This window comes from Cyprinus carpio, chromosome B15, assembly GCF_018340385.1.
Source record: "Cyprinus carpio isolate SPL01 chromosome B15, ASM1834038v1, whole genome shotgun sequence".
Taxonomy (NCBI): domain Eukaryota; kingdom Metazoa; phylum Chordata; class Actinopteri; order Cypriniformes; family Cyprinidae; genus Cyprinus; species Cyprinus carpio.
In genome coordinates this window covers 10,924,756-10,946,435 of record NC_056611.1, presented here as the reverse complement: position 1 = coordinate 10,946,435, position 21,680 = coordinate 10,924,756, and positions in this window count along the sequence as shown.

Below are 21,680 nucleotides of genomic sequence, written 5' to 3'. Positions count from 1 at the left end.
ATTCATTATCTGCCACTTTATCAAAGTGGGTTTTCATTTATTCATCATTTTCCAGAAAATATACAGACATCTTCTGTATATATGATGTACTCAATACTTTACTGTAGTCTGTGTGCAGAAGCCCTAAATCATTTCACATACAGCATGGATAGTTTACTTTAATATGTTTCCCAGCCATCACTTAAAGACAAGAACAATAACTATACCATAACTATATCCATCCACACCAATAGACAATAATGCTTTTTTTCTTATAAGGGCACACTTCAGTGTCAAATAACAACATAAGTATAACGATAACAACATGATAACAACATAACACAACTATGACAATAACAACATGATATCACGCTATAACTATAACAATAACGATAACAACACAGTATCACAGTACAACTGTAACAATAACAGCACTATATGATGATACAACTATAACAATAACAACTATATATCATGATACAACTATAACGATAACTCTAAATCACAATACAACTGTAAGAATAACAATAACCCAATATCACAATACAACTATAATGATAACAACACGATATCACTATACTACTATAACAATAACAAAACAATATCACGGTACAACTATAACGATAACAAAACTGTATCACGGTGTAAAGATAACACATAGACTGTAAAAAAAGTTGGACGACACGTTTCAATTTCCTTCCGCTATATAAAAGTGATGCAAAAACATTCACAGTATGCCACTGTCATCTTGTGAAAATTTCGTCATTTAGAGCCTGAGTCGCAAGCTCACACTCATGAGACCACACCACATTTTTTTAACATCAAATAACTTAATAAAAGCAAAAAATAAAAAACAATAAATAAAAAAATAAATAAATAAATAAATAAAAACACTGAAACATATATCAGCATGTTAAGAACTACCTAAAATGACAGAAAACGTCTTTGAAAAAAAAAAAAAAATCAAGTGTAATTTGATTATTTCATTTATTTTTTATTTACATGGAGAGTGCGGGGTTTATGACCTATACTGCATCCAGTCACCTGGAGGCGATCGAGACGCTTTGGCTTCACTTTTTTTTTGAGATAACACAATAACACGATAATGATAAAAAAATTAATATCATGACACTATAATGATAACAACACAATATCATGGGTCAACTATAATGATAACAACGTCATAATAACGCCACAATTATAACAAAAACAAACTAATATCTCGAAGCAACTGTAACAATAACAACATAATGTCACAAACAACTATAACGATAACAACACAATATCACAAAACAACGAGCGACAACACAGTAGCACAGGTCAAATTTAACAATAGAAAAACAATATCACAACTGAATAAGATATCAGGATACAACTGCAATGTTAACAACACAATATCACAATATAACTGTAATGTGAAAAACTTGATATCACAATACAACTAACGATAACCCAATATCATGATACAACTGTAACTCAAATCATAATACTACTTTAATGACACAATAAAATAATACAACTGCAGTGTTAACAACACAATATCACAATATAAATAACAACACAATATCACTACTATAATGAAAACAAGATATCATGATACAACTGTAACGATAACAGCACTATATCACAATACAAATGTAATGGCATGATGTAACTATAACTATGACGAAAATAACACAATAGCACGATACAACTATAACAATAACAAAAACGATGTCTTTGTATAACATGGCAAAATCGTAAGATATCATATGACCTGGCTTATAGAAAATTGTAACTTATATATATTTATTTATTTCCATTGCACTGTTAAAATTTAGCAAATGGACAGTATTATCTCTGTTGACCTGTTAATCTGTGAATTATTGTAACCTATGGTGTCCGATTAAGAATAAAAGAAACATTTCCAACACATAAAATTGAGAAACAGAGATCTTTTTCTTCGATAAACAGTCTTTTTTTCTGAAAAGGCTTGTTCATAATACAAACCTGAAATTGAAAGAAGTCTTAAGATCCCTTTTAAGAGGTAAACTTTAGCCCTTTAGGCGAGTTGGAGCATGCAAGACATCGATTCCTCATTTAAATTCCTCTGGCCAAAATGATTCAGATAAATGAAGAAAGATCAATATCATGGATTGATTATCTTTTTTTAGATCAGTTCTCTGACAAGACAATGAATGGCTGAAAGGAGTGAGTGGGTGTGTGTTCAAAGATGTAACTATGTGCGATCAAGGACTCAAACTGAGGGGTGTCGATAAATTTGATCCAGAGAGAGCGCTATCCGTCAGTCCCTGTGAATACAGCGCAGCGGGACAGGCCACCACTGGCTGACTCCATCTTTGATCCACATTCCCACTGAGTCCCAGACACTAACTCTGGAGTCGTGACGAAGCCCCTAGGGATACCATCCACAGGGGTCTCTCTGTCTAAAGGGTATTTAAAGCAACATTGTCTGGCCTGCTGATGGAAAATGAAGACACAAACACATATTCAGAACCTGCATGTTCATGTATTGTGGGTAGAAACGTCAAACTTACACTGAATTGTTGTTAATAAAAACTTAAAGTTGTACCCAAACAACTACTTAATAACATTAAGCAACAAACTAGGAGTATATTGATGGAAACCACTTAGTTAATAGTGAATATGTGTGCTTTAATCTAAAGTGTTACCATATTTGTGCTTCAAAAGTAGACAAATTAATCATTGAATCATTTATTTTGTCTGTGAATTGCTTTTTTACAAAGCTTATAAAAATCACTATCCAAGTGCCAATGTGAGTAGCTATGGTGACTGGCAGCTTTATTCAGAATTCCAATATAATAATAGGGCTTAAATTTGAGGAACAATAGTCTAACTCTCACTGCTTTGATGCTCTGATGCAAGAGACATGAGCAAAGCAAATCAAAGACATACAAGCGCTACTATAGTCTGTCTAATAATGATGGAAGTGTTTGTGTTTCCACACACGCACAGTTCTCCTCCTCTGATCTTTCTGGATGCAGAGTTTCTGTTTGCTTGTAAAGAGGGTAGTTACTTAGCAAAGAGTAAGTTACTGTCACTGAGACATGCAGGTTATTTCTCGACCTAATCAGCCTATTCTGGTTTTGCTTGGAATAAATTGATTTGCAGGTTTATACATATTAGACAGATTACTATACAGCATCATTTTACATAAATGAAAGCAGATTATTCTGTCACCTACGAATTCCTTATATTATCTGTGTAAATTATAGTTTAAGATTTTCTTTAAGAAAGTGTCCAAAAATAGTATAAATGTTGCTACCTGATTGCATCACACCTTTCTGAGAGACTTCTGACTGAAAAAGTTCCTAATGTAACATATATAACTCCAGAATAAAATTAGAGGTTAAAATAGAAAAAAAAGGATGACTGATTATACATATCACTAATATTTAATTCTATTATATTTTAACTTCTTTAAAAGCATGTAATGGACTTTTATTTTGTAATCAGTCACATGGCATTCATTGTTCAGCTGATAGTAAGTGTAGCACTAACAACGTTAAGATCATGGCTTTTCTGTGAATGTAAATGTTCCAGCGAGTTCCACAACTGCCAAGAGACAAGTGGGAATACTAACTCATTGTCCATTATACAGAAGCCAAGCAAGCCTTAAAACGTCCCACCCCGCACACCTATTTTTGACACACTCAGATCAGTGATGGATTATGGACCGCACCAGGTGGGTCCATCAGGAACTTTCAGAGCCTCGGGCCATGAGGCTTGAGACTGGCAGAGGAGGTTGAACACCAGGTTTCTGTGGCCCTCTGATCTCTCAGCTAACACCATACGTGGGACACCTGCACCATTTAGTGTATACACAAGCCGTAAAGGCCTTCAGAGAGTCCTCTGCTAGATGAACACCAGAGCCCCCAGGCCCCTCTTACACTAGACAGATATTATTAGTCTTCTAATCATAGCCTACCAAAACATCCTTTTACTAATTGTTTGAGGGTCAAATAACAAATAAGTCTGTCTAAAAAAAAAAAAAAAAAAAAAAAAAAAAAGAGAAAAGAAAAGAAAATATATCTAAAAATCTAGTTTCAAGTTCTTAGAAATTAAAGATTTATATTCATGTTGGTTTTAAATGATTTGGAAAACTTTGCAAACATTGTTTGTTTTTGTTCCTCCATATGGCCATAAGAATAATTTTGTTTGACATAATGAAAAAAATATTATGCTAATCTTTCATAACTGATGTTTTGTTTCTTCATTTTGATATACAGTAAGTTGTTTCACCTTGAAATCTCTGACTTTATGCAAATCCAAAATATTAAAACTAATTTAAATGTATTAAAAAAATACATACTCAATACATGCAATGACTTAAATTCATTTCTAAAAAGAATACGCTGAGCATAGATAATGATCATAATTGTAAGGGTAAAAGATTGTGTCATGGTACAATACTATAGTAAAAACCTGTTAACAGAAGATTAATTCACTATACAGTGAAAAACTGTAATAAATGTCTTTGTAAAAACTAAAATAAAAAAATAAAAAATAATAATTTTACAGTAAAATACTGTTGCATTTACCGTTTATTGTTAACATTTATGCTATATCTCATGCTGTTAAATTAATGTTTATTGCATTATTATAGTGTCATATTTGTTACCATGATGTAACAAATATGGCTCCTGCATCAGCAACTTCACGAACATGTGGCATGGTACTCTCATGAACATGCTTCAAAGACTGAAACGGAAAGAAAATTGGAGTTGTTAAATGTTGTTATTATTTTTTTTTTATTTTTGTTTTTTTTCGCACAAAAAGTGTTTTCTTGTATATATATAGATATGTTGTGGATTTTTTTTTAAATGTGTTTTTATGTGTCAGGGTCAGAAAGCTCTCGGATTTCATCAAAAATATCGTAATTTCTGTTCCGAAGATGAACAAAGGTCAGGTTTGGAATGACATGAGTGTGAGTAATTGATGACAGATTTTTTTTTTTTTTTTTTTTTTTGCCTAATCTAACCATTTTTACCACTTTATCAGACAAAATTATAGTTTCATGACATTGACCCTTAATCCAAATTGTCATTGTCATATAAAGTAGGATAACGGGTAAGTCACTATATTAATCAGGAGAAGAGACCTCCAAAAGCATGTGCCTCAGGGCCTCGCAGGACCATGAAACGTCCATGGCTCAGATATGGAAAGATTCTTGCATTCCACGTGTGCAGATGACAAACAGACGGACGAGTGATTCGGGTATATTTCTGCAATCCCTCTTGTCCTAAGTATGGCATCATTATATATCAGGAGCTCTTTACAGCACTTTCTACCTCACTGCAGCCCCGTTCCTATAGACACAGTGTCTTTCTCTAGTTTATGACCTCATCTCCAGCGATCTCCACATTCAACGGCTTATCTGCGCTCCCATCATTACTGCCCGTGTCGGCATCCTGCCTTCCCCACATACTTTATGTCTCGATTTATTTACCTATTATTCTGCAACGCTCCTGGAAGCTTCTTGGCTTCGTCCATGCAAAGTGTGCCAAATAGATCTCCCATGAGGCTTCAGCAAGTTTCACTTCTTGCAAAGCCAGGCACTTTTTTTATGCCTTAATCTCAACCATCATTGGACAGAGAGACTCTGTTATTTGCACCGTAAAACATACTGTATACCGAACGCCTTTAAAGCATCAACCGATCCCAAAGGAAGGAGGGGAGCAAATCCTTGCACAGAAAACGCAAGGTTTAGAATAGAGTTGGCTAGTGAAAGCGAACGTTTTTTGATTTCGAAATGGATTAAGTCCTCCTCCTCATTTTTTATCCTTCTTTTATCTGCATTATATGCTAGCAGTTTGTTTTAGGTGCCACATCCTTCGCTTCCTTTCACTTCCATCTTCCTCACAGATGGGCACATGATCAGTTTGGTCGTATTTGCCCAGGCTGGTTCATTGAGGTATTCTTAAGAAAGGAGTGAAAACCGCCTGAAGAATAAAGGACAGGAACATCTCTGTGAGTCACAGGCTGTCAGTAAAAGGGCTCTAAATTGGGGTCTTGAGTGCCATTGTAGCCTGCTTTCAAAATCTGTAGGCCTGGATTACCACCATAAAGCATTGTTAGGAAAACTGTAATGTCTCTGCACTGCCATAGATAGATGAATACGCACAAGCCGTCAAGCGTAATGCAATTAATTCACGGGTGTATTTTCACACTGGCCTTTCATTTCACTCCGCTTCTATCCATAGTACAGGTGTACATGTAAAGCTTAAAGCCACAATCAGGCTTCTTTTCGAGATGCAACCATCTGCAAAAATGGCATCAAGGGTTATATAATAAATCCACTCAATAGGTTGAAAAGAAAGAATGGGTCCTATGCACATTCAAAACCTTGCTGAAGGGGAAACTAGTGCAGGGTTTTGCCCATTAGTAAATACTGGGTGGTGTAATATAGTGTGTCAGTAGAAATGTCCCAACTTAATAATATAATTCTAATTAAAAAATCGCAAATCACAATACTTAAGTACTTACTAGATTGCAGCAGGAATAAGCCCTAAAACATGGACATTTTAGCACTTCTGCTTCTACTTCAGCTTAATAGAATTTGTTAAGACTATCATGATGTACAAAACATGGGAATCTTTAACAATCAAAAAGCTAATCCTATTGTTTGTTTATTAAGGGAACCGAGGGATGAGGCTGACTTGTGGTGACAGTAGGAATAACACTCCTGCCATTCAGTCTTTCTCCATCTTTTTCGACTAGTTGTTGAAAGCAATGATGGCCGGTACTGTGCTTCTGTACCTTTACTCATACTCTTACTCGTAAAAATGCCCCAATACCAAAAGCCGATACCACACAGCATGTGAACAGAGCTGTGTCCAGAAAAAGAAACACAGACTGTGCTACAGCACAGATGTGCAAGCTTGTTGAATGAATATCTCATAGACATCACTGGCGCATGCATTTGGATTCAAACTAAATCGTAAATATAAAACAAACTAATTATTACTAATTATAGGGGCATTCACTATAAAAAACAAACATTTATTTTAAATGTCAAGCATACACGTTTAAAGCAAAAGTGAAACTAACAGACTATAGGCTATAAGTGTCTCTCTCATTCTGCACCAATACAAACGTGTACACCAGGGATAGGCAACTCCGGTCCTGGAGGGCCACTGTCCTGCAGAGTTTAGCTCCAACCCTAATTAAACACACCTGAACAAGGCAATCAGTGTTTTCGGGATTACTAGATAGATACAGGCAGGTGAGTTTTTATGAGGGCTGAAGCTAAACTCTGCAGGATAGTGGCCCTCCAGGACCGGAGTTGCCTATCCCTGGTGTACGCGCTGCACATGTTTAGCTTGCCTTTAAATTATTAATCAGTTTTTACTCGTATACAAGGGTCACCAAAATAGCTTGCACGTATGCATATAATGTATAATGAGTGGTTCCCTGCATTATTTTAGGAAAGTGTCTTCTGATGAGACACCCATAACCCCCCCACCATGAAAATGGACTTTTCAAGGGTCCTCTTTTCCTTTGGGGCCCTGGTAATCAGTACTGGTTTTACCCCCAGGTAAATACAATACTGTATTACAATACTGTAATCATTACAGTATTGGGCTGCTGCAATGTAGCAATGGTATTGGCGAGTACCAAAAATAAAAGTATCGGTTTCGGGCTCGTTCTGAAAAAAAGTAGTATTGGTGCATCCCTAAAGGATAAAAAAACAATTAAATAAATAAAAAATAAAGTTAAATTAACTTATGAAATAAAAAAAAATGGATGAAATCCCTGCCATTGTACAGTAATACATAATTCATTGGATCCAACAAGTTCCAATAGTAATAAAATAAAATAAAATGCATGTCATTTGTAAAATGTTTCATTAAATTAGATTAAATTAAATCATTAATAAAAATGGAAAAAATATCTGCCATTGTAAAGTATATAATTCACTGGATCCAACAAGTTTCAAAAATAAAATAAAATAAAAATGTATAAATAAAATGCTGAACATTTGTAAAATATTTAATTTAATTTAAAATTTAATTTAATTTTATTTTATTTTAATTTAATTTAATTTAATTTAATTTAATTTAATTTAAATTTATTTATATTATGCTGATACCGTTGTAAATTCCAAATAAATAAATAAATAAATAAATAAAAATAAAGCATAAATAGTATTGTAAAATAACTTGTATCAAAATAATATGTTCATACCACCAACCTCTAGTGGCTGGTATAAATTAAATAATTGAGAAGTAAAATCCCTGGCACCTTGAATCAAGGGCATATACCTGGGAGGACTGTAGCCTAATTTCATGCTCTTCACTCTTACACAGACACTTTTCAAGTGTGTGTGTGTGTGTGTGTGTGTGTGTGTGTGTGTGTGTGTGTGTGTGTGTGTGTTTGTGTGTTTGTGCATGAGACAGGGGAAAGGAGAAAACCACCTGTCACCATTCTGAGTGTTTCATTTGCTATAGATATTTATACATCAGGAGGGAGTTGGCGATGTGCTCCGAGAGGTACTGCTGCTGCTATTTGCTTGAATACAACAACCACACAATAAGATTCCCATCTGTGAAGCTTTAAAAATGGACTCATCCCTCCTGCAGTATCAATTTACTATATGCTTGTAAACTATAAGACTTCTTGTATACCTTTTTCCAGCTAGTACTCGTCCCACTCAGTGCATTTGTGTTTTAAAGTAGTACAAAAACCTTTTTGTCTTTTGTCTGCTCATGTGTGTAAGTGGATGTAAAAATTTACAACAAAGGTTGTGAAGAGAACTGTGATGGAGAGAAAATATAATAGAGAAGTAATGCAGTGTGAGCTCCAGAGAACCAATAGAGCACATGTGATTGTGAGTGCATATGAGGAAGAGGAAAAGAGACAGACTGTTTCTATAATAGGAATTTTCCATGCAGTCTTAGAGGCTAATGTCCTAGATCCTCGCTCCGTGGACAGAGCCAGAAAGACACATCAAAACACATCAGTGTGCTACTGAGTGGACGCTGAAAACCATCAGTGACACCTGCCAGCTCTCACACAAGTGTTAAGTATTGTCCAGTCATGTCACATCCCCCTGAAGCCAGGAATGTATTCCACAGTGTAAAAATAAAAAAATAAAATAAAGAAAAAATAAGAATATATTAATGAGATTAAAACCTACAACTAAAATTATCCGAGTTGACCACATACAGTATATACATCATTTTAGAACTAGTAACAAATGAAAAATGAGTTGCTTTATTAAAAGCTCACTGTATTACTGTATTAAAAGTAGAGTTGTAGTCAAGACCAGCTTTGTCGAGTCCAAGACAAGTCCAAGACCAGGACTAGTCGAGACCGAGTCAAGACCGAGTCCAAAGAGGTTCGAGTCCAAAGAGGTTCGAGTCCAAAGAGTTTCGAGTCCAAAGAGGTTCGAGTCCAAGTCAAGTCCGAGTCCAAAAGTTTCGAGTTCAAGTCAAGACTGAGTCCAAATGAGGGAAAAAAAGGACACCATACTTAACTATTGATAATGTACTGTATGTGATGCGAGAGACAGCATATCTAAAAATATAATTTTACATTATTATTTGTAATGATAAAAAAGCATGTGCAAAGTAATAACTCTGTAGGACAGGGGTCTCCAAACTAGATCCTGGAGGGCCAGTGTCCTGCAGAGTTTAGCTCCAACTGGGCTTAACACCTATCTGGAAGTTTCTAGTGTCTAAGAGCTTGATTAGCTGGTTCAAGTGTGTTTAATTAGAGTTGGAGCTAAACTCTGCAGGACACTGGCCCTCTAGGACCGTGTTTGGAGCTGTAGGATAAAATAATTTTTTTTATGTACTTTATTTACATTTACTTTATAATGCTGCTGTTTGCTGACATCATGTCTGTGGTCAAAAATTAAAATGATTGATGCCTTGACGCAGCGCACACATGCAAAGCTCGGGATATGACGCATGCGCGTGGTTAAAGCTAGAAGGGATACGTTTGGTGCTACTGGGCATGCGCACATAAATACAACCTAATTTGTCACACTGTACAACATTAGTATTTCATTATTGTAAAGTGTAAGTTTAAGGCTATGTAGGTGTAGACGTTAATAAAACACAATCTAACAGGTAGAAAATTAAATTAGAAACATCTAAACTTTTCAGAACGCAGCAAGTGCTCCGCTGGTCATGTGACAAGAATCAACGAATCAGCTTCATCCTTTCCCATAACAAAATTGAAAACTAAGCCAAGATGGAGAAACAGTTGATCATAGCTGTACAAGGATAGCCATTTTTTAAATGAATTTATTAGCAGAGCTACTGCAAGGGATTTTAAGTGCTGGATATCCATATATCCTTTGCTGAAACTTCTGCGTCTTCATGGAGAGCAGGTCATGATTGCTTAGCAACGGTAGACGCCACTGGACCAGAAGCATAGAGAGTGCTTTGGAAAAAGGGAGAAAACAGCACGCCTGGGAGAATTCCATAAACTCTTCCACATACCGCTCCAGAGGACGACCATCTTGCCGGATGGAGGAAAGAAGATCTTCATCCCAGTTCATATTTTAAAGGTCTGTCCTTCTGTCATGATGTAGTGATAGAAATAGCACGAAGATGAAGGAGATCAACAAAAGTTATCTTAATAAGAATAATCCAGGGGAACAGGCATGGAAACCAACTGAAAACACATTGAAAACTAGGACAAAAACCAAACATAACTCTAACAATACCAGAACAGGTACCATTTTTCAGCAGCGTCAGCACACACACATATTATCTCCCATTATTTCCACCATCAGCCCACTGTAAACACAATTAATTTACAACCAACACCTGTTATCACACAGCAAATTACAATATTGGACAAAAGCTAATTTTCTAAATTTGCCTCATAAAATAAATCATATTGAGGCTGGTGGAAGAACATTTTTCTTTAATTAATTTACTTTTGCAGTCAGGCACAAAGATTAACAACCCTCATGGTCTTCAGAGGCTCCATAATGATTCATAATCACTGTGTGTCTCATGTTGGGATTGGAGGAAGTGGGTCAGCGGAGTTCAGGGAATGGTAATTTAAGATTTAATCCATATTCCACTGCTGCTCATGCAGTCATGTGTTTTCTCTTGAGATCATTTTGCAAGCTCATCAGCTGTATCACAGGGACATGGAGAGCTCCCACAGGATCATATTTACGGGATGCACATTATATTGTCTATTAAAAGTAGCTAAAGTATTGGTTTAAATGCAGATAGATTGTACATTCAGCAGTTTTTTTTTTTCTCCTGACCTCCCCTGGCCTTCATACATATCGACTGACTCATCATTTTAACACACTGAATTTTTGATTTCTACTATAATGCTCTGAGATCAAAATACAAATGCATTGAAATCTCTGCCTTACCATGTTCAGTCAACCATGTTCAGGTCGATCAAAACATTTGCACAAGCACGCAGAAAGTCAGAGAGAAAAGCTGATATTAAAACACACCGCTGGTAGCAATAATTAAATCAAAGACCCCATGAAATCAATTTTTTTTTTTTTTTTGTGGCTATTAGTTCACATCTTTGAGGCACTTTAGATTGCACAGCTTTAAAGCCATTTTTATTGTACTGCTACAAGTTTAGCAAATATGAACATCTAAAATGTAAAGTCTTTGGGGCGGTTCAGACAGCATGTTTTTGCATTCTATTGCACTTTTCCATTGTTTTATATATATATATATATATATATATATATATATATATATATATATATATATATATGTGTGTGTACAGTATACTAAATATAAATGTGTGTGAATTAATATAAACAGATTAATATAATCAGATTTGATCACACATATATTTTGTAAACCCCAATTCAACATATTTATATGTAACTATACTTTTAAATATGGTATAATGTAATAAATATAAAGTGTATATATTATATTATATTATATTATATTATATTATATTATATTATATTATATTATATTATATTATATTATATTATATTATATTATATCATATTATATTATATTATATTATGCAACCAGATTTGTAATTATATTTACCAATGTTACTACATTATGTTTTTAAAGATTATTTAAATGTAAAAATAGGGTAAATGTGTAAATTATGCATTATATATTCTTAATCAACCCATAACAATAATAAATGTAAAAATTCTCTAATATTGGCCGATAACTGATATATCATGCTTCAGGTTCTATAGCACAAGGAAATTTGAAAAAAGCGCTGCATCTGAGTGAATTTACAAGGTTTTTCCATTTTAAACCCTTTATGCTGTTCATATTTGTTTTCTTACTACTGCTTTTCTTCCTTCATGTGTGCATGTCCTCACCTCCAGTCACATGTTGTATGCAGTGAGTGGGTGTTGTGGAGGAACCCAAGGGGTTTGGGACACGCTCTCACTCTCTTTCATTCCATCTTTAAATCTTCATCTCTCTGGACTGTGAAAGCAAATTGCCTCTCTTTAGAGCTCCCCTCTATTCACAGTTTCCAGAGTGTGGGCAGAGGAAGAAGGAGGGAGAATAAAAGTCGGTCAGGATGGCCTTCAGTTACAGAGAACTTACTAAGCGTAAAAGAAAAGAAGAAGAAAAAAAATACAGCTGTCATGATCACAGCCCAATAGATAACTCTCTCCTCCACTTCTATGATATTTCCCCATAACTGCTGGCTGTTCAGGGCTCATTGTCACAATAAGGAACTCTCCGGCTGGTCAAAGGATTTGAAGTATTCTTGGGAGTGTCAGCACTGATTCCATACACATGATCAACACACAGCCTGCAGGATACATTCCTCTTACAAGAACAACCAATTTTATTTAAACTATATCCATTTAATACAGACTGTGGTTACACTAAAAGACAGCGTTTCAGTGTTTTAATTTTCTGCATAATGTTGACAGGAAGTTTTTTTTTTTTTTTTTTTTTTTTTTGAAAACTTGCAGTTAGCAGCAGGTCTCATTAGTCTTTAATACGAGGCGTCAAGTGGGCGAGAGCTGCTGCACCAAAGAACGAAATGAAGTGGGAATCAGCAGCAGCTGGTCTTCCTGATTGGATAATCTGTGTATCTTTGGTCTGGGCGGCCTCACAATATGGTGGCAATTTCGTTGTTAAGTATGCAATTACTGTGCCATGGCACTTGAGGTAAATAAGCGAAGGCGAAAAGGTTATTATTCAGATCTAATGATGCAAGTGGACATAAACATCAATTACGGAGCTCTCCCACAGTTGCAGAACATTATGTTTTCAAAATGTGCTGGAAACTTCTGTTTACATCTTTCATTGTGTCATAATTTCTGTATAGTGTTGTTTTCAGGGTCGCTTCAGGAGTTCAGGGTCATTGAAAGTAGTTGAAACGCAGTCGGTAGTTCAGAAGTGGAAATGAAATTTATCCTGCTGTGGCGTGTGTTTTGACCCTCAAAGCTCTCCTGGCACCTAGAGTCGCCAAGAAACTGCCACTTTCTCCTCAAATCATTCATCTTGAGCGGCACTGCATCTCTTGCACACTCACTCCATCTCTCATCTCTCCCAGACAATCAGCCATAAACACTTCAGCCTGACTGGACGGGGGTGAAACAACTCGAGACGATTCACTGAAGCACCAAAAGTGGAGGACTAATACCTCTCATGAGGTGTAAATGAATTTAATTCACATATTTGGCTAATCAAGGGCAACGTTTTAATTGTATCCTATATATGCTTTGTGAAGAGACTGCAAAAAAACGCCTCTAGGGACGAGCAAAATAAAGAAATAATGGATGAAAATAATGTTTTTTAACAGGAACTGTTTAACAGGAACAAGGCTGCTCTGACATTTCAGTGGCAAGTGTGCTGATTCATTCCTCCCTCTTATTCCCGTCTCCACTCCTCAGCCCACGGATTTCAATGCCGTAGGCCTGGCGGCCTGCTTGCCTGCCCCCACTTAGCATAAGAAAAACATTGTCTTAACCCGACGCTGTTCAAATCTAGTCAGAGAAGAGATTGTGTCCATGCGATGCATCATTCTACAAACTGGACACTCATTGTGTTCTTGCATTCTCAGTGCCAGTACTTATTTGGTCAGAAAAGTAAGTGAAATGCATAAATGCCATATTAGTAACCGTTGCTGATTACTCCAACATAGCTACAGAAAGGTTGAGAACACATAAACACCAAAGAGAACTGACAGATGTGGTGTGCATCAGTTTCTTCCAATCAGTTATTACAAGAGTAAGTTTGGCATAAATGCCAGACGATTATTCATATTGCAGATGCTATGTAATTTCAAATTAAACAGAGTATATACATCGGAAGGACATTTAGAATTGTTATGATGACAGGTTGTGATTAATGGCTTGAAATGCAAGAGATATAAGGGTGGTTTTCAGCGGACTCTCTGAAATGCTGGATTCTGATTGGACAGATTGACTTTGATCTGATTGGTTGTGGTCACTTATTCCCTGATAATGACCTAAGCCAGGTAAGACGCCAAAGTGAGTTTAACACAGGTGAAAATGAGGCAGTAACTTCTATGGAGTTTTTGTCTGCAGATTTTATTTTTTTCCAGCTGCACAATCAGTATTAGGTTAAACAACCGCACAATCCATTGGATGCACTGTTCTTTTATCCCTCACAATCTCATTATATAGTGCTACCCTGACTAAGGTCTATGGCAAAACTGTATAATGACTTTTTATCTGCATATTTGAGGGCTGCTTTCTTTCATGTCTCATGTCATCTTGTGCCTCAGTTATCGACAGTGTTGAAAGAACAAGTGTTTTGTACACTGTAATGGATCTTTTCAAATTAATATTTCATGTCCCCGTCATTATTTACAGAAGGTGGTGAAAATAAATCTGCATTATTTATCCATTTGATCTTTCATTTAAAAAATAAAAATAAAAATGAATAAAAATCTAACATTTACTTGAAGTGACACACCTTTAGACTTCTAATGTGTAAAATATATCTTAAGTGTATTCCCATTCATATTAGCATTTTTTAGCACCAGGGTGAACATGAAATTATTCAGCCATGGCTTCCTGTTGCATTAAAATATACATTTGACGAACACAAAGGCCAATTTCTCATAATCATCATTCACAATGAGTAAGACCAAAGAATATAGCTCTGATGTGCAGCAAAAGATTGTTCAGCTTCACAAATTAGAAAGTGACAATGAAAAGAGCTAAAGTATTGAAAATCCCCATTTCCACTATTAGGGCAATAATTAAGAATTTCAAATAAACAGAAAATGTTACAAATCTGCCTGCAAGAGGATATTTATCTATATTGTCTTAGAGCAAGGTGAGGAGGAGAGTTTGAGTTGCCAAAGACAAAATACTGTAGTTGAGTCTTGTTGTCAGAAAATTCATAAACAAAAATCTAAATCTGACTGTCCATGCTATAAATCTTATAATGGGCCTGATCTATTGTTAGGCATTCTCCAAATTCAAAATGTTTATACCAAACACGATTGGACTAATTCAGTACCAATTGGGTTGGTTTTGTTACACAGAACTGGCAGCCCTTTTTAATGGAAAATACCAGTGAATACCGCTGTGCCCCTGTAAAATATTGCTGATAAATCCCTGTCTGATGGCATAGATTACCATATAATGAGAATCATTTTCCCTGATAATATTTATTGATATAAGCAGTCAAACTGTTTCGCAAAAAGGTCAGAAATTGTTTGCAATTCAGTGAATCATTCATATGGGTTTTTTTTTTTTTAACAGCATTTTACAGCAGAGGTGCTGGCGGAGATGGATATGTACCTACAACCTATTTTAGGAAACAAAATTTTCCTAAAAAGTAAAAAAAACAAACAAAAAAAAGAGTATCAAAATATGGGTACACTTTTTTGATGGTGGCCTGTGCCCCAGTACTCATGAAAGGCTATGCTTCTGGATGTGAGTGTACATTATACCTCAAATGTCCATCTTGTTTGTACTTCTCAGTTTGTTGAGGCCCAAAGCTTACTAGAAACTCTTTTCCCCCTGGAATCTTTGTGTTTACTGAGCTAATAAAATATAACTCAAATCAATAATTATTGTCTAATTATAATGTATGTGTCAAATAGCTGTGTAATAAGCAGGATAATCACTTATTTAAAACAGTTACATAATAGCATCATGAATATTGTTGCCACTGCATTATTTTTTGTGAATGAATTAACTTTGAGGAAAACAAATATACTGTATGTTATAATAGCTACCCACTCATTTGTATGGAGTAAATTGCAAATGCACAAAATCACTCTTTTTATTTTTTATTTTTTTCTTGTGGTACTGTTTAATTGAATGCTATAAGAAGGCTGAGCAAAAAGACAGCAGAGGAGCAAGGAAGAGAAGAACAGTAGAACGATCCTAGCAGTAAAACAACATCAGATAAAATATGTAAATATGACCTTTGTTTTTACACAAACCTTGCTATTATTTTTAATAGAACGAGAAGTGCTTTCTCAGAAGCTCTGGTTTAATTCAAACACTGTGCTACAGGACTTTATAATAGTGCTGTCATCCATAATGGAGTATGCTGAGAAAAGAAGCACAATGTTTGTACAAAAGCTTGTATGATACTCAACACAGGTCAGAGCCTCTTGGCTGAAACAGTCTTAGAATTAGACTTGATCACTTACATGCTGACATTGACCCTTGACATATATCCACTCACCTCTGCATGCATCTTGGATCGCCCCAGTTCATTTTAATGAATTTTGCCAAGAGCAGGCCATGTAGGCACAGCTGTAAATTATATAAGGCCTGAACATTCAAATGTGTCAGCGTTCTTGGCCCAGGCCTGCCTCACCTCATTCTTTATCAGCCATGTTCAACATGACACATGGAGCTCACATGGGAAGTTCACATCGCTCAGAGTCACAGGACATAAATTCAGCTCAGTGTCACCCTCACTACGCTTGTTATGCAAATCTCAGGGACGAAAGATAAGAGATTGGCCCATGAGATAATGCTAGTTCAATTTGCACTGAGCTGAAAAGACCAGCGATGGATGCGATCTTATGCCCGACCTATCAGTGTGAAGAGCCACTTGCAATCAGTGGAGTTTTCTTTCATGTTCAGTGCATGTAGGGCGGCTGTGAGTCTGTGTTTGACATATTCGAAACTGCTGAAAGCAATAAAGAGTTTTATGTGAATTTGAGGTGACGTGTGGAATTAAGATGTTGAAATACTTTCTCAAATCCCAGTTTAATGCATAGAGACAACTAAGGAAGTTATTTGTAGGTTGTCTTCTCGAAGAAAGTAAACACTGTCACTCTTGTGACACATCAACATTGCTGTATTTTTTTTTGTTTGTTTGTTTTTGTTTCGATATGTGTGTTTCTAGCATAACCAGTGGCGTGGGTGTAGGGTAGGACTATCTGTTCGGCTGAGCAAAGCTGGGGGTTGTAAATTACAGTTCATAAATTTACGGTCCATCAAATTACAGTTGAACCACTGATGTCACATGGACTATTTAAACAATGTCCTTGCTACCTTTCTGGACCTGATAGATGCATTGCTGTCTATGCAGGGTCTGAAAGCTCTCAAATTGTATCAAATTCATGTTCTAAAGATGAACAAATTTCTTATGGATTTGGAACAACATGAGGGTGATTAATTAATGACAGAATTTCATATTTGGGTGAACTATCCCTTTAAGGGTAATACACCAAAGGTCTACTTTAATGTGTGTACACTCACAATATCAACAAAACTTTGTGCTTTTGTAAAACAAAGAAAACAAACAGGACACGCTTTGTGCCGTCTCTCTCTGTGAACTGGAATGCAACACAAAAATGAATGAAACTCAATGTATAGGTTACTTGTCTCACATACATAAGAAATATATCTATAGAAATTTTTAAATGTCTACTTTTAAACTAACCAGTTTGAAAACAAAAACTCTCTGATTATGTTATCCATATTAAAGATACATTTCTCTGTGAAGGTGCATCCACTGTACTCTGGAGATAGTCAGTATGCAGTTCATCTTTGCAGCTGACACTGACCCAGAAAACACTGGTTTATTAATAAATAATTAAAATATATCCTTGCTATTCATAGTCATTACTTTCACTGTTTTTTAAAGCAAGCTTTTTGCATGTGCTTGAGTGTAGAATAGTTTATGTATTAAAGGCCTTTCAAGTATATATCAAAGTGATTTAATTAATAGAAATGTGTGATTAGTTGACTAATGACTTAATTGAACAACTATTAGTCAACTGTAAAAGTTTATAGTCAGGGGTAACCCTAGTACATAATTCATCATTTCTGGCACTGATAATACTTCTAATTCCTTTTTAGAGTTCGAAGAAGACTACCATTCACTGCCATTTTATGGACACACATAAGCAGGACTTTTGTTGTTGTTGTTTTGTTCCAGAAAGAGAAAGCTGATATAGTTTTTTACAATAACACTAATTTAATATACTAATAAGATATTTTGAAGAATGTTGGTAATCAAACAGTTTTGGTTCCTTTTGATGTTCATTGTCCTTCCATTGTCCTGTGGTACAATATCTGGCACCAAGACAAAAGCAGCAGATCCTTTAAGTCCCGCAAGTGGTGAGGTGAAGCCTCAATGGATTGGATTTATTGGTCCAGCAAATCCCATATATTCAGTCGGATTGAGATCTGAGGAATTTGGAGGCCAGGGCAACACCTCGAACTCTTTGTCATGCAAAACTTTCCTGAACAATTTCTGCAGTGTAGCAGGTGCATCATCCTGCTGAAAGAGGCCACTGCCATCAGGGAACGCCATAGTAGTGAAGGGGTGTACATGGTCTTCAACAATCTTTAGGTAGGTGGTACATGTCAGAGGAACATCAACATGAATGCAGGACCCAAGATTTCCCAACAGAACATTTTCCAAAGCATAACACTGCTGTAGGGCTGACTGTTCACTTGCTGCTTAATATATCCCACCCCTTGACAGGTGCCATTTGAAGGATATGATCAATGTTACTTCCTTCACCTGTGACAATGTAAACCATTTAAACACGTATTCAAGGGAATAATGAATGGTAATGATTTTATTTATTTATTTATTTTAAATTTTTGGGTGTACTATTCCCTTAATATTTCCCCCTTTAGAATTTAAAAGCATAACTTGTAAATTCTGCACCATTAGCATCAGAATATGCAAAAGACTTTTTAAAAGTCCCACTCTAAACACAAACCATCCTGCTGGTTGGGATGCTCAAAGAGAGCAATGCTTAGTGTCACAGTGTCTAAAAATTGACAACTGAGGTTATGAAAAACATGGAAAGCAACTGTTACACGACGAGTCAATAACCATTTCTTCTACACTACTCAGTATTCAGCTGTCAAGCTCAACCCCAAATTTAGTTGATTATTCCATCAATTCGCCAGCCAAAAAAAATGACTTCTCCAGATGGTCAGTCTTCTCAAGTGCTCTCTCACAATTCACCAACCTCTATGAGCTGTATCAATATTAATTCATTCCGCTTCTTGACCTTACCAGAGGCTCATTACTGGACAAGCAGGGTCAGACTGCGTTTGGCAAGTCGTGTCACGGAATGGTCGGCTTCTAATGAACTGGACACAGCTCAAGCCGTTCTGCGCCATACCACCTCATTATCACTGTGCCAATGGCATTAACAGAAGTGCCTGTCACATACAGAGCTGCCATCTTCTGCTTGGAATAGCATAAATGTCACTTGATGTCCACCTTATTTTTAATGTAAGAACGTGTGAGAACTATTTGTACATTGAATGTGCGAGTCTTCTAGTGTCATCAGCTTTTCACCAGTGTTATTCTTTGTAATGGCTAATAAATCTGAAGTCTCGTACAATCGAAGAAAATATCTTACTTTTTCATTGCAAAATAATATAAAAAGCTGTCATTTGGTTATTGTTTGGAGATTTTTCATTAAAACTGAGTTTGTAAGCAGTTATAGTACAATTTGTGAAACGGCTAGAAGAAAATATACATGCATAAGTTACGTAGTCTTAAAGAAATGACCTAAATACCACTTAATCTAAATAGGCTGCCATGACCAAGTGTATTATTGGATTCCTTTCAGATTTTGAAGGAAGTGTAGTCAAAGAAGTAACAGAATTTTTAAGCAATCTCGCCCTAAAAAATGAGGGTGTCATATAAGAGGCTATTTGAGGAGTCGAGGTTAGAAGCACTTGCTGTTTTGTGTGACTCAGTTTAAGATGGGCTGTCTTCTGAAATCTCTGGGTAAATCCACAATCAGAGTTTGAGTCAGAGATTTCTGATCTGGCTCTATCCACAAGAGGACTATATACTGAATTTGGGGCTTTGGAGTCTCTGATACTTACTTCGAGGTCAAAATTTGGCTTTCATGATGACCTTTTCTATTTTTTGGCCTTTTTGACAAATTTATTTATTAGAACAGGCGTCTTCAAGGAAGGCATCTTTCAGGCCAATAACAATTTTAGACAGGCCAAATATGACTTGGAGTATGAAAGACTTAGCAGAACCATTATATTTTATTTTTGTCCTGACCAGCCATGATGACAATGTGCAACAGGATTCTATTTTTGGAATCATTTATATTTCAAGTTTAAATGTCACAGCTGGGAACAAGTACTTATTATATGACTGAATTTGATGGGTTGTGATTGGGTCTAGCCATCTCCCAGAAGTTTCTGGAATCTTAGCACATTGCATTCAGTTACGACATGAAGAAATGGACATCCATTAAATCCTGACCTAACATTTTAATAAACCAAGTGAAATTCCAAATGAGTTTCGACTGACAGTATGTTGGGAAGAAGATTACAGAATTTTCGAGTGAAAGGTGAAAAAAAATGCATGGTAACTCTATATATTTCTTATCAAGGACCTCAAAGAAGGGCTCTTGTTCATTAGCCCAAACAGGCCGGTAATGAGCATCACAGGCTGAAATTTAGTACAGTAGATCATGTTCTTTCTAAAGGTCATTCATGCCCTAAAATGCTGGGCTGGATATGAACACGTTATGCTCCAGATCTATTTGCTCTCTCCCTGCCTCCCCCTTTACAACACTGTACTCTCTAGTGGATGTCAGATGTCTTTCAAAAAGCCAATTTCTGACACAAGGCCAGCATGCCGCAGGAAGCAGCTTTCAAAGTGATGGGCCCCGGGTGCTGTTGGCCTGATTCAGCCCTGCAAACAGAGGCAGACAGAGAGGAGAGATGAGAGCTAATCCTGAAATTAATGATTGCTTTGATTCAGAAGAGAGACCTCACATGACTCATATTTCTTCACATGAAGATTGCAAAGAATCCGTGAGAGTTAGAAGCACCGGAATAGAGTTTTGCAAAGTCTGTGGGGTGTATGCCATTTGAAGCCTTTTGACTCTCTATTGCCTCACTCTGCTGTTAATTTTATAGCTGTATTATCTGACTATGCATTAACAATTGTCTCATGTTTTCCTATTTTTATTTTTCCTAGGGATTTTAGATTAAACATCTAAAACATGAAATTGGTGATCATGGTAATGATTATGGCAGTGATGATTATTATGACAATGGCATTGATGATGTTGCTGGTAATTCTGGTAATGATGGCAATGATAACAGTGGTGGTGGTGGTGGTAGTGATGATGATTATGATAATGATGGTGGTGGTAATGAAATTACGGTAATGATAGAAATAATAACAAATAGTGATTATGATTATGATGGCAATGGTTCTGGTGATTATTGATAATGATGATGATAATGGTTGTGGTGAGTATTGATGATGATGCTAATGGTGAGGATTATG